The sequence below is a fragment of the Xiphophorus hellerii genome, chromosome 22, assembly GCF_003331165.1.
Source record: "Xiphophorus hellerii strain 12219 chromosome 22, Xiphophorus_hellerii-4.1, whole genome shotgun sequence".
NCBI classification, from domain to species: Eukaryota; Metazoa; Chordata; class Actinopteri; order Cyprinodontiformes; family Poeciliidae; genus Xiphophorus; species Xiphophorus hellerii.
Genome location: NC_045693.1, coordinates 22,997,437 through 23,011,863, shown reverse-complemented (window position 1 = coordinate 23,011,863; position 14,427 = coordinate 22,997,437). Strand labels below are relative to the sequence as shown.

The window sequence follows — 14,427 nt, the reverse complement described above, 5'->3', positions numbered from 1 at the left end:
CTACTTTATGTCAATAATAAAACCGGCCGAGCTCATCAGCAGCGTACAGTTACAGTGATATGCAAAGGCATGAAACAGAAACGGCAAAATACAAAACACGCGGAGAGCGGCCTTTACGGTGCAGCAACGTCTTTTTCTAATGCCAACAATTACAAACTTTTTACATTTCCTTTTTTTGACAGAGTAGACAGGAGAATTTCAAAACGAGATCCCCTTTTTAAAGAAAAAACGAATCAGACAAATTATTCAATAAATTAGATTTCTTTTTTCCCCAGTTTGTATTGAGCCATTTGCAGCTTGAACAAAATGCCACATGTAGTGGAAAAAAAACAAAAACTCAACTGCATCTTAATGGCTGGAAGCTTGGAAATAAATATATTTGATCATAATTCAGCATATACTGAGAACTCAGAATGATTCATTTAAACTGTCAAAATCAAAATATCATTTAACTGCGTGAGGTTTGCAAAACAACAGGAGTTTGGAAAAGGCAAATAGAATGAGATAGTAAAAGATGCAAGTGAAACACAAACACACAGAGGCTGAAAATGAACATAAAAGATGTAATAACTATGTTTGTTCAGCTACAATGCTAAGGATATGATTTAGCACAAATTTAAGAAATTCAAATTACATGCACTTCTGTTTAAATATTGTTTATGCTCCCATTATAAACAGGGCTGCATTTGTCTGAAGGAAATTTAAAACTGCTCATCAAATTTGTTTCCCCCTCATACAGGTTTGAAAGCTCATATTAAATAGTTGGAATGGAATATTTTTTTTATATTATTAAATTAAAAGATTATGAAATAGTTATTTATATTCTTGACATCTATTTTAACATCTTCACCCTGCCTTTATTGTAAAAAAATAAAATAAAATAAAATAAACTGCAATAAAAAGAAAGAGCCTCAGAACAAAGGATGGCCGAGCAGAATTAAGCATTCTGAAAGTGATTTTAGTTTTTTCATGTTTTGTTTAGTTTTTCTTTCCCCACTACAACATCTGGTTCTCAGATGAAGCAGAGTGGGAGCTCCTCAGACTCAAATAAAAGCAACAACATAAAAAATTTAAATAAAAAAACACACACACACACCCCCACACACACACACACACACACACAAAAACAAAAAAGAAAACAGTGCGACACCTACACACTTCTTAGCTGCTCCAATTCAACCTTTAGCATTTCTAATATCCAGTTTGTGCTGAGTTAAAGCGAGACAAAGCAGCGGGGTGAATATCGACGTCCTGGAGACCGCAAGTGACTCAGAAGCATAAAAACACACACACACACACACGCACACACACAAGAAGCAAAAGAAGAAGAAAAAAGATGTGAAACTTTATATATTCTAAGTTCAAAGAAAATGAAATTCGAAGACTGCAGTAGATTGCACAGATGAACGCTTGTTTAGGCTTGTTTACGTCTGTTTTTGGATTTTCCTGCCCCAATTCTTACTGTCAGAGGCAGTAATGACTCAGGTAAACCAGATCGATTTCTTCCAGGCTTTTGCTTCCATCCGTAATATTAACATTGGTATTGTTATTAAAGTCATATTACACAAATAAACAAAATGAGGAAATGTCTTCAATTTAGTCAAATCATTCACTTTTGCAACAGGATATAGTAAATGTAGGTTTACTGAATTTGTAGGGAATTCCTGCTTGTGTGAAATTGAATTCCCCTGCGTGCAGGTGGGTGGGTGTGTGTGTGTGTGTGTGTGAGAGAGAGAGAGAGGGAGTAAGTGTGTGACAATGAGAGAAGGAAAAACAACCCCAAAATGTCAAATGTCTGCCTTCTCATCACACAGGAAGCTTATCAAGCTGTGACATTTTGATTATCTGCTCTTGTTGTTTGTGTTGTTTACTCGGTGCCCACGCAGGATGCAGCCAACGGCATCATGGATGTTCGCGGCTCCTTCTGTCCCACATTTATCATTTGATCTGTTATTAAAATCACCACATGGTTTTGTCATTAAAAAAAATATACAAAAATAAAACAAGCGAGCAAAATAAACGAAATGCGGCTGCGGGTAAAATTAGAGCTCATTTGGATCCATATGAAAGTGAGTCAAATTTCAAAAGGCGTTTTTGGTTATTGTTTTTTTTTTTTATTATTTTTTAGGTAGCCTGAAGGCGATGGTTTTTTTGTTTTTGTTTGTTTTTTACAATCCTCATTTGAAGACGTCTGAGAATGAAACAAAATAATAATAAAAAAAAAGCAGCGTGACTTTAGGATAAAAAGAGCGCACTTTTGTTGCGCTGATATCTTAGAAAATTATAAGCGCAAAGGAATCGAGCCGATAACGACGCGATAAGCAATGAGACATTTAATAAGATTTCACTTTACAGCAGAGACATGCAGACAGGTGGCTTCTGCCTCTGATGCGTTCACGGACAGCCTCTCCTTCCCGACGGGACTGGAGTTTGAAAGGCCGTCGGATCTCCGTCCGATTTCCTGCGTGGATAACAGAAATGCTGCACACATTTCTCCACTTAATGCGCAAGAATTTTAAAAGAAGGGCTTCGTTTTGTGTAGTTTTTTGGGGGTTTTTTTTTTTCACTTATCCGAGTCGTTTTTCTGCATTTTGGTGACGCAGAAAGACTTTCACAAAGCAATTTGGGGGAAGGAGGTGAAATTAGGTTCGAGGAGAAATCCCATTTCAGAAAACGGATTTTTTTTTTTTTTTTTTTTTTGCTTGTTTGAAAATATCCAAATCTACAGAATTACAATCCTCCTAGTGAAATACATCTCCATGTGTGACTATTAATAATAAAAACATAATTTTAAAATGGATTCTCACTCAAGCCAAGAGAGTTAAATTAAAAAAAAAAGAACATACAAAAACTATTAGTATGGCCATTTCTTTCTGCGCGTACATGTATAATTCTTCTTATACACTTTTCTATTTTTAGAGCAAATATTTGTTAACATAATGGTTATTTTTGAGGTTTATACAGTCGCTTTAATCCACCTCGCATTCGTTTCGAAATCCCTGCTCCGATTAGGGGAAAAATATTCCCGATTTTAAATTCATAAAACAAACTATTATTTACAGAACACACGGCGTGGGTTGTTAGTAACTATATTAAATATTTCAATTTATAAAAGCCAAAAAACAACATCTCGGGGTATGAGATACTTTTTTTCTTCTTCTCCATGTTGACTTTGATTAAATGTTGTAAAGAGCAGCAAGTACACATTATAAAATTAGTCCAAAAAAATTAACACTTAGAAATATAGAAAATGCGACCGAGTATTTTAATAAATACCAGCACGAGATGGGGAGCATGCATCAGCTGCGTGAATTTACACAACTACATGGAAGTTTTTAGTAAGCTTACATCGATTTGGACCGAATGTGCCCCATTTTCCCGACAGTAACAGTCATTTGAAATCAACCTAATCCAATTGCCAAACTGATTTTAGTTATTCAGATCAATACATAAATAGACAAGTGGTTAAATTGTACAATTAATGTGCCGTTTGGATCGGAACTAGAAAAGAAAAGCGTTCAAGAAAGAGACCGTGGTGGGGGGGGGAGAATATTTTGGTATTAGGTGGGAAGGAGTCGCCCTCTAGTGGTCGAGAAATATTTACACCATATTATTTTTGGCTCATCTACCTGATTTATTCTGTTAGTCAGCTCCTCTGGGTTTCTCAGTCTTTCTGACGCATTTTGATGTTTTCAAAGAGTTACCATGACAAAGACTGTAAGTCACCCAAATGTGTTATCAATTTACTTCCACGGCCCCTACAGAGTGAGCTTCTGCCCCCCACATCACGGGTCAGCTCTCCTGATGACACATGGTAACTGCCATGAAGTGGAAACAGTCAGACTGTGCCAGTGGTTCCTGGAAAGCCCGAAGACTTCTGCGCGATCAAAGTAACAAAAACACAGGAAGGCTTTCTTTTCTGTTAAAGCAACAATAGCATCATGACACGAACCCATTGCTCCCATCAACAGATGGTAAAGAAGCCCACAGTCAACAAATTGGACTATTTTCTACGCAATGTTCTGCTGGAGGAGAAAATGCAAAATGCCTTCATTAAGATTAGATTTTTTTTTTTTAAGAGAAGACCTGCGATGGTACAGATTTCTCCAGCTAAATCCAGAAGAAATATGACATCACTGGCACTGCGAAAACATTTTGGGCCGGATGCGGCCCGTGGGTTATCCGGGGTTGATGCACCAACTCTAAATCCTGAACAGAGTTTTATTTAAATTCATCTGATCTTGAAATCTAAACCCTTAAAAAAAACAAAAATCTTGATATTTATTATGATTTTTTTAAAACAACCTAATGACCTGTAAAGTTATGTTTTCAATGATCTATTTACCAAAACTGATGTTACAACATCCAACATTTACACCTAACAAAAATTAGTGCTTTTGCTTTTTTATTTAAAAACATTTAAATTGTGACACCAGAGGACAAAGAAAGAAAAGGATGTCTTTAAATAAATACATTAACAAATTAATTTTGAAACTCATCCAAGTTGCACATTTTTATGAAAATTTGAAAGCATAAGTAGATCTACAGATGTTAGTGAACGCACTCTTCAGATTTGTGAATGCAAACCTAACCTGTCAACATTTGTTATGAAATTATTATTTTTTTTGTATGTGTCTGAATGGCTTTATCATGTGGGAATAAATACAAAAAAATAACAGTTTCTCCCAGCATAATTATTGCATCCATCCGGTTTCCTGCTGTATCTACACCTTTAAGCGACCGAGTCCTAATCTTTATAACTTGCAATTAATGCATCATTTTTTACGGCATAAACACAAGCCGGATTCAGCAGTTCCCATGGCAATAACTCCCAGAATGAAAGTCCAGAGTTTCCAGAAACCCTCCCCTCTCCACGGCTTTGTTCTGCAGGTCGGGGACATCTGAGGAAGGAGCCGGCAGCATGTCATCGAGGACGCAAAGCAGGTGGCGAGACGTAGAGCCGAAACCGTGTGGTTAGAACGGGGAGAGCAGAGGAGGATTTCAGAAGCTCTAAAGTTTTTATTTCTTGTGCTTCGTACCAAGAAACGTGTAAGATATTTACAAAAGAGATTTACAGGAAACAGAGAAACAAAACTGAGACTTTTTTTTTTGTTTTTTGTTTTGTTTTTTGCAGAGCTGTAAGGTTTTTGGTCCATGACCTTCAAGAAAACGATTTGCCCCACCATCTTTCCAACAAAATCCTTTCTAATGGCTTTGTCAGTATGTTATGCATTACTCACTGTGGCCTGTCTCTTATTTAGAAGAAATGACTACTCAAAGTAAGTTCACGCAGAACTGTTTGTCTTGGCAATAAGTGACCTAAAAAGCACAAAACAAAAAAACTGCACCCAAGTATTTTGGAGTGCTTTGGAGGCAATTTTATCTGACGTTGATTGCATCTGTGAGGATATAATAAGTACAGTGCCGCATATATTTACTAATATCCTCAGTAGGTATGTGTAAAATAAGTTAAAATTGATTTCTCTTCTACCATATTAGCAGAAGACTTCAAAATATAGTAAAAATTCACCCTATAATTTAGGTACATTAAAATAAATTCTATAAAATTGCTGTTGCCGTGATCGCCTAACAATCCCTTTAAAATAAATATAAAGCCAAAATTGGTTATTTTAACAGGAGGATTATCCCAATTATATGGCCAAATCAACAATATTTGATAATCTTAGTCCCAGATCTAAATCCTATATAAAATCTAAAATATAAAAAAATATACAAATCCAGCACACTCCATCCTTGTAAAACGGTACGGAAGACAAAATGCTGTCCTAATTGTAAAAATATTTTGTAGCACAAAGCACTGATAGAAAGAGTATTTATGCAAATTCAACTAAAGACACACACATTTTGAAGCTTTTTAAACATCATCGGGGGTTCCTTCAAATTCACCTGTGGCTTGATGTCAATCAAAGCTAAACAGCTGCTTAGCAATGCCCTCAAACCAGAAAGTACTTTAATTTATTATAAACGCTATAATAAACGTCGATAAACCACTAATCTAAGAATCTGAACTAAAGACATTCAGAATACATTATGTTAAAATGTAGACAGATTAATTCTCTATAAAGAAAATGAATGAAGATGGAGTACAGCTGTTGGACGTTGCATGCTGGGTAAATCAAGAAAATGAAGCGCTGAGGCCACTAGAGGCTGACAGCCCTCCCTATCACTGTTTCTGCTTTTTACACAAGAGCCACATTTCTTAGGCTAAATGTAGCAGCAAGGCGATCAAAAGGCTCGGCCCAGCAATTTTATCCTCGCCGTAAGCATATTTCACAAAGCAGCTTGAACCCTGCAACCTCTATATATCACAAACAGAGTCAGGAAATTAGCTCTGCAGCAGCAGGACATTAGTCATTTCATAAGAGAGTGAGCTAAAAGAGTTCGATAAACAAGAACGCCTCAGTCAGAAAATGAGACAGCGACCCGAAGAATATGAGCTTCTGAAAACACGTTCGTCATTTGGGCCTCCTGTTATAAGCCGAAGCAACACAGGCAGAGTGATGTCTCAAGGCGCTCTTTGTCATTTACTGTATCTGGCAGCGTAACCGGTGATGAGTAAAGGTGCAACAGAGCACACACGCCCACGGACGCCCACACGCCCCTGACCTACTACTGTTTTCACCTTGACAAGACAACTTCTGACATTTGTCGATCGCAAACCCTGACTCATGGGAACGCACGCGCTACAATCACAATTATGCTACAATCCAGAAGTGGTCTGAATGACTTACAGTCATCTGAGGAAATGATTCCCACCATCAGGCTGGCCTCACACAGGCACATGTGTTGATGCTTAGCTGAGATCCAATATTATGAGAAAATAGATGTAATAGTATTGGTATATGTTTTATATATATATATATATATATATATATATATATATATATATATATATATATATATATATATATATATTCTGATGAATTAATTTCCCCAAAGTCCATGTAAGTGTGACAGCCCGACCCTGTGTCTACTTGACATTACCGACTCATGAATTTCTAAAATGAAAAGGCTTTTTAAGGACACCGTCATGGTTTCATGTTCTGACGAAGCAAAACCAGCTTGATTCAAACCAGTACTAAACTTACACATACTGACACTGGGAGATACACACATTTACGACATACACATATTGTTGTGACCGGAGCTGAAGAGGAGGACGGGTCACACTTAGATATGGTTTAATTCTCAGTGTCCGCTAGTCTGAAGCCCAGTTTGCCCAGTTTGACAAATTTATCACCAGGTACAAATAAGATAAAGCTCTGTCAGATGCAAAAAAGTGTTCAGACTCACTTTTGGGCATCTGCTTTGCATTTTTAATTAAATAGAAGTATAAACTTTAAGCAAATACTCCTTATTTACTGCTTTCTGACACTTCAGCAAATTCATTCTGACCAGTAGCTCAGTCTGCCACAGACGTTTTTGGGCAATTAGAGAAATTCAAAGTGTTGCAACTCTGACGTGTCATAGACACTACCCGTATACGCCACTGCAACAAAATGATTTGTGCAGCACAATTGTCGAAGCAAAGACCTAATTCTGCACTTTGCTACACTATGCAGACCTTCTGTCTGCGCTGATGAAAACTTGCTCGTCTTCAGTTAAATTACTGTCATTCATTTGCAAGACTGGCTGACTCAGCTTAGAAAAGGAACTCAAATGTTTCTTTGTCGTACTTGAAATCTAAAACATTTGAAAATGTTGCGTCTTATGCTAAAAGCAAATTAATTCCTCGGTTTCACTTCTAGTCTCGGAGTATGGGACGTTATTCAGCTACATAAAATCAACGCGAGTTTGAGTTGTGCAGCTTAAAGAACATGGATGTCCAGCTCCAGTCCTAAAAGGCCGATGTCCTGCCAGTTTTAGATGTGTGTGTTTGAACAGATGATTCAAATGGTCATCGACATGTCATCAAATTATACGGTTAGGGAGCTTTTATTTCATTCAGGTGTGTTGAGCCAGGAAAAGAGCTAAAACACACAGGATAGAGGCCCTTAAAGGGACTGAATTTGAAAATCAACATTGTAGATTCTTTCTGGTGCTTTTTCTGGTGAAGGTTTTTATTCATACAGCAAAATCGGCATTATGTGCAACTATTCTTGCAGAGGAAGCATAATTATTCCCTTAAACGTGGACACAGATGTCATCATTGACTGCTTCTGTTCAACTGAGCCTTTTAAAGCTTTTTGTCTCTTTTTTTGCAGTTCAATGTGGTCATGGTAACGCTATAAACAGAAAAAACATCAACAACAAGAAACAGCTTTGGGTTGCTGCTTGAACACAAATACAGCACAGAAGCTGTTGGACGAGGAGATGATTAAGGTTAACTGTTAGTTTACAGTTTACAGACGGCCAAATTGAACTACAACAACCTGATTATACTGAACATCTTTCACTGGATAAAATAGAAAACTACAAGATGATGTTGTCAAACAATACTTTACGTAACACTAGGGAATAAATTACCAAAGATACCATTAGGCCTTGACCTGAATAGCAGAACAAGTTAGTGTCATATGTTTAAAATTCACACTTGGATGCAAAATCAATATAGGTAAGAAGCATTGTGTGAATCTACTTAAAGGTGTCTTGCAATTATATTTTATGTAACGTTGTTATTAACTTTTGAAATTTCAATCAAAAATGTTATGAGAAGAACAAAACCCTGATTAATTACATACAGTGTTAAGTTCATGTATCAAGTTCAAGTTATATTTACTATACTCATATTTTGGTTCGTAGAGGTTTTATTATATATTAATAGGTTGTTGTCTTTATTTCTTCCAAATATGTTTTATGCAGGGTTAAACTAAGGACAAAACCCAACCGTTTCAGCGAAGGTTAGTCTTTTTATTTCACTCTTTGTTAAGGACTTGAACCATTAGTAGGTTCAAGTCCTACTAATGACTTATTTAGACAACAGTAGACAAAAACTAATCAATCGTCCAAACATCCGTTACGTACAAGTTACTTTTCTCATTGGATCTCAAAGAAAAAACAGAAATTAGTATAATTTTTTTTTTTTAAATTGGTGCCTGTCTTGGCACAATTTACTTCATGTCGAAATACTGATCCTCTCCATTAGATCAAACAATAAAGTGTTAAATTAAATCATGGCGGGATTGCTCCATGATTGCTGCAGGACTGTGTGAGGAAAATCACCCAAACTGGGCTATTCTGAATATTATTTATATATATACAGTACAGACCAAAAGTTTGGACGCACCTTTTAATTCAATGAGTTTCCTTTATTTTCATGACTATTGACATTGTAAATTCACACTGAAGGCATCAAAACTATGAATAACACATGTGGAAATATGCACTAAACAAAAAAGTGTAAAACAACTGAAAATACCCCTTATATTCTAGTTTCTTCAAAGTAGCAACCTTTTGCTGTGATTACTGCTTTGCACACACTCTGCATTTTCTTGATGAGCTTCAAGAGGTAGTCACCTGAAATGGTTTTCACTTCCTAGCTGTGCCCTGTCAGGTTAATAAGTGGGATTTCTTGCCTTATAAATAGTCATGAAAATAAAGAAAACCCATTGAATTAGAAGGTGTGTCCAAACTTTTGGTCTGTACTGTATATTATTAACATATTTTAGGGTGCAAGTCCCTGCCTCGATGCAAAAAACTGTAAAGTTTTACAGTCCAACCAAGAGATTTCCTAGGTGTTGTGTCAATAATTAGACACCTTAGGATATTTTATCAATAGCTAAAGGTATGCATATAGGCTGCAGACGTCATCACTACATAACATTTAACTTATCAATCAATATGCAACAACAAAAAAGTTGATATGACAACATTAACTTCCAATCCTGTTCGATTATGATTTTTGCAGTAAAACAATCACCTTTGGTGTCTCCACAATGAAGGGTGACAGATAAAACAAGTAACTTTTTTTTTCTTTTTTTTTTTACTTGTATTGCATGGGGGTGGGAGAGCATTTCTCTGCCCGGCAACAGAGAGAGCTGAGTCATCTCTGTCACAGCCCTCCCACGCCTCGCCACGCTGCACTACTCTCGGTATCTCTCGGTGTGGAGAAGCATAACCATGGACTTGATACCAAAACTAACATCATCACTTCATCCAGGCCCACAGATGACAAAAACATGCAGTTACCGTAAAGGTTGGCGGGAGGAGGGGGGCCCTTGGTGGAACAAGGCTGGCATGGGTGGGTGTGGGTGTGTTTTGTAGCTGTAATGCGTGTGTGTGTGTGTCTTAGCCTTTCAAAGATAATTTACAAAAACTGAAAATTATCAGTTTCTGTAAATGGATGACAGTCATCCATTACGAAGGGAGTGTCTGAAGGAGTAAAGAGAAAGCGATTAGAGTAGAGATGTTTTCTCTTTGTATTTTCTGACCAATCTGCAGGCAGAAATATGCTGACTTGAGACAAATGTGATATAAAATGTCTTCAAGGCAAGACTTGGTTGATGCGCTGTTGTCATATTACATTTGTAGAAAGGCATTCATAACTATAAAGAAAATATTCAATAATAACAAAAATCAAAATTACATACCCCCAATTTTAAATATTAGGGGTATTTAAAATACCCCTAATATGCTGCAGCTGCACCATAGATACTTGCAGCATCTATGGTGCACCCATTACCGCCATTTTTAACCCTCCCTTGCACTGTGCCAAATTTTGCTGCTCGTCTATTTCAAACTTTTCTGACATATTGACATCTGTGCAGTTTGTTTGCAGTAGCTTGCTCAGCAATTTGTCTTGTAAAGTGTTAACTGGCGGTTTTGGTTACTTCACTGTGATCTAGGTTTCGATATTTAAAGCCCAGGTCAATAAATGAATTCCTATATTTCTGTAACTATGTAATGCAGCTGTGTTACTTAAAATACTTGAATCCTGATTTGATTTGATTTTTTAGAAAAGGTTCCAAACACAGATAACATTTCCCAGAAACTGAAAGGTTACATAATTGTTTCTCTGCTAAAAGAAACCAAACTGTTTTCCTTTTTTCAGCTTGTGCTCTTTCCAGAAGAAAGATTATAGATCTCTCAGAGTATTAATGAAACCATTGTGGTTAAAGGCTCTCAAATTATCTTAAAAGGAGAAAATAAATCTCATTTACCTGCACAATGCTTCTACAGACTCTAAAAACTGAACTTATAATGTGCTTAAGACTAGACAAAACAGAATAAATGTCATAAAATTAATAATAAATTAATTATTAAATTAAATGCATGTTGTCCAAAAGCTTTCCACAATATAACACCAGAAAAGGCACTCAATTGCCAGCAATTTACTTTCAAAACTGACTAATTGCCAATAAATGCATATACAAAGGATTCTATTACAAAAGTAGTATTAGTGAACAAACGTTCTGTATCGATGCAGTTTTTAATTATCATCTTAGCGACCTGTCCGGGAGTACCCTGCCTGTCCACTCGATGACCACAGGAGACAGGCACCAACACCCTGTGACTCAGCAAGTAAAAGCAGGTAGAGACTCACGGGATTTAATAAAAATCCAATTATTACGCTGTACACAATAGTACTGACATGCAGTGTGCACTGAGGTGGCTGCATATGTCTAATCATAAACTTTGAATCAACAAGATGTAGCCTGAGTACGTCATTTAAGGTAGCTAGCCAAGTAGTTTCTGACATTAGCTAAGCAAGCTAATGTTGTAGGAGGCAGCAATTTGTGAGCACTGCAATTTTCTGATTAATGTTCTGGACTCAACATGAACATGATTTGGAAAAAAACCAAAAACGTTGATATCTTTACCGCAGTTCAGATTTAAAGTACTCTGACTGTTATTGTTTTAGTTGTATTCGGTCATTGTCCTCCTGCTACCTCTTGTACGTTAGAACAGAAAGATGAACAAACATTGATCTAATTTTTGAGGAAAGACTGAACCATTGGTAAAATACATCAACCAGGGAGCCCCAAATGGCTTGAAATTACTATAGGAACGTACTTTACCAACTTTTCTAACGTCATTATTGCCACTTGTTGGATTAGAGAGTTAAACTGTATACCAGAGTCAAATGTTGGAGTGAACATTTGAGATAGCATTAGCATTACCTTTAACTGATAGACTGCTTCAACTAGCTAGCAGGAACAAGAAGTGCTGTACAGCCTGCTCTAAGGTAGCTAACAACAACATTGTGCCAAGCTTAAGAAGGTATGTAGTTTCACAACAGTACTTTAGCTTACCAAGAATAAAATAAAAAGAACACCAAGTAGTTGAAATCCTTACAGATCTTGGCAATTTTTAGTTTTATCAGTTATGCTTGTTAAGAGATTCGTATGATTACATAAACCATACAGTAGTTAAAGCTAATAGACACTCGAGATAAGCTCCAATAGGGCTGCGCGAGGGAATGGTCAGATATTGTGATTTTGAAAAAACAAAGACATTCTGTCCTTGACATACATTCATACATTCTTTTTTTTTTTTTTTTTTCCCCATCAGACAGAATCGCTAACGCAAATTCAGATTTGACGGAGTTGTAACTTCCCTAACTTCCAGGAGCTAATGGGCCAAGATTTTCATATTGATCCATCACTGTGTGCCTGACACATTCTAACAAAACTATATGAGAGCAAAAAAGTCAAGTCAACTTCAGGCAACTAGTTCACTATCTAAACCTGGAGCTTGAGTTTTTTTTTTATTATTATGGTACAGCTTACGGATAAGATGCGCGTCAATACAGACTGTGAAACTCTCACCAACACCACTAAAAGATTCATTTCTGTACATAAATTGCTCCCGAGTTGTACTTCTTTGATCATGTTCTTTTTTTTTCTCATTGTGAGGACAGCTGCTGCAATATCACCTAGAAATCTAACACACACGCTTTCACTTTAGCCCTTCGAGGTGCGGACAGCGCATTACCATATGATTGAGTGACTAAATTTAGAGCAGCCGGTCACAGGACAAGTGGAAAACGTAGCCAGTGTTCACCACAGCCAGCCCTTCCACCAACAAAAAATGGTTCCTGTCCCCGTCTGTGATTATCCGCAGCCCGATTTTACCTCACTTGTGCTATTTTCAGTACTTTGCAAAAAGACATTGAATTGTGATTTTCATTTTACACCATATTTGCTGAATGAAAATCAATCAGGGTGATCAATTTAAAGAGTGTTTTAACACTAAAGAGAAATCAGTAAGTCTCTAGTAGCGAGAGTTAAAATCATCAAAGACGAAAAAACGCTTTATATTTTCCGTCCAGACCTTTATTTCTTCCTGCTTTAAGCCTTATGCTGTCGCTCAGGTTGTGACTTTCTTTGAAGCCTTTTCATTTGACCACCTGAAGTAGGAAAACGGCAACAAAACACTGGAGAGTGCAAACCAGTCATTAAGGTTAAATTATGAGGGGTTCTGCCCACCTCCTTTGATTTTCAAACAGAAAACGTCAGTAATGGCCAAAGTAACGCTCAGCTTGCTTTCACTTACCAGTTTGTCTCCCTTCATCCTCCTCTTCATCAGAAAGTCGCCAGTGAACACTGAGAAGAGAGGAGAGGAAAGGGAAAAAGAAGAGAGAAGGAATGTTTTAATCACTCTGAAAGAAGCCAACTACCTTCCCACTCACATTTCTGAGTATTCACCTCACACAGACACACAGCACAGCTCAAAGCACAAACTAGGAGATGCCTCCAACAGACCATGAATCACAGCAAGATGGGGGGAAGAAAACGTAGTCAGGGGGTTATAGAGTGAAAGAGTGACAGTAAGACAGAAAACGTAGATCCAGAATAGAAAAGAGGAATGAATAGAATGTAGAGAGGACAGTGTGATGAAAGGGGGAGGAGAAAAAGAGCGAGAGTGGGGAAAGAAAAACTGAAATGCATGGCTTGGCTGAGTCATCTGTAACCACCACTTCCTTCAGTGCTCTTAGAGCTCTACTGATGACTGGCCAACTTCTAAAACAGGCACACACACACACACACCAATCATCTCCTGCTGTCAGCTTCACACCACTCAACATCTTTTGTTTTCTAAAAAAAAGAAGAAAAAAGTAACTCTTATGTGGCTCTACTTCTACATATACCATCCTGAGGAGCATTAAAATGGCATAAATCTAACGGGAGGTACAAGGTTTTAATGTTACTGCTTGAAGATTGTGTTTAATTATGTATTTAGGAGTTAAGGTACTTCAAATAACTGCAATATACAGGACTGAGAAGTCCGTTGCATCCTTGTGATTATGTGAAAGCCTGGGAAAGCGAGTCATGGGCTGACCCCACTCCAACCAGTCAAATCAAGACCGTTTCCTTTCCCAGAATCCCCCAGGGGATTGTTTCTAAGTTAGGCATGTTCAGAAGCTCGCTTCATATGTTGTTAAATGATGGGGAATCACAGAAAAATCAAAGAAAATTTAGCTTCTTTTCTGAAAAACATGTATTTATTCCATCTACCTGGCAGTTA

General features: G+C 37.1%; 1 long non-coding RNA gene across 4 annotated transcripts in view; it reads right to left on the bottom strand.

Moving 5' to 3' along the window:
• LOC116712595 (uncharacterized) overlaps positions 1-14,427 on the bottom strand; it is a 119,129-nt gene that overhangs the window by 78,047 nt on the left and 26,655 nt on the right. For all 4 annotated transcript variants that reach the window (XR_004337578.1, XR_004337579.1, XR_004337577.1 and 1 more), the window contains exon 3: positions 13,456-13,505. This is a non-coding gene — a long non-coding RNA (uncharacterized LOC116712595). The remainder of the gene's footprint in view (positions 1-13,455; positions 13,506-14,427) is intronic.